The 524-nt window shown below is 57.3% G+C and overlaps 1 protein-coding gene across 2 annotated transcripts in view; it reads right to left on the bottom strand.

Annotated features, from left to right (window-relative positions):
- The window catches only part of EPHB3 (EPH receptor B3), a 30,642-nt gene that overhangs the window by 25,054 nt on the left and 5,064 nt on the right, over positions 1-524 (bottom strand). The gene's annotated exons all lie outside the window — the stretch shown is intronic.

Here is a 524-nt window from a genome sequence, read left to right as displayed (position 1 = left end):
ACACGGAGAAGAAAAACACATTGTGACTTCAAACAAACCCAGCGCACTTACAAGAGCTGGAGAGAAACCATTTTCTCCTCGGCAGCACAAAGCCCTCACTGAGCTGCTGCCGAGCGCGGCTTTTCTCCTCCACCCCCGTGGGGCCTTGTAAAGAAACCCAACTCCCCACCATCCCCTTGGGAACGGGGAGCGCCATCCAGCCCCAAAGCCCCCTGCCCTTCCAGCCCGGCACCAGCTGTAAGCCCAGCCCAGTGCACCTCGGAGGGGACGGTAAAGTGGCCGGGGTCTGGGGACTGCTCACTGCTGTTGTCTGCAGGACGTGCGTACAGATTTATGGCCATGCCAGATTTATGATCAGCACTAAAATATCCAAACAAACGTGCACACGAGATTTACAGTAACCACTGGAACGCGCCGGTCCCCGTCAGGAAGCAGCGTTGAGCATGGACAGAAATGCCCAACGCAGCAGAAGAGTGGGAGCTTGCTGACCCTGATGCGAGCAGCGGCTTCCCTAAGCTTGGCGA

The sequence above is a fragment of the Corvus brachyrhynchos genome, unplaced genomic scaffold (assembly GCF_000691975.1).
Source record: "Corvus brachyrhynchos isolate BGI_N302 unplaced genomic scaffold, ASM69197v1 scaffold162, whole genome shotgun sequence".
Lineage (NCBI taxonomy): Eukaryota > Metazoa > Chordata > Aves > Passeriformes > Corvidae > Corvus > Corvus brachyrhynchos.
Note: the sequence above shows the minus strand (reverse complement) of the source record. Positions and strands in the feature narration are given on the sequence as shown.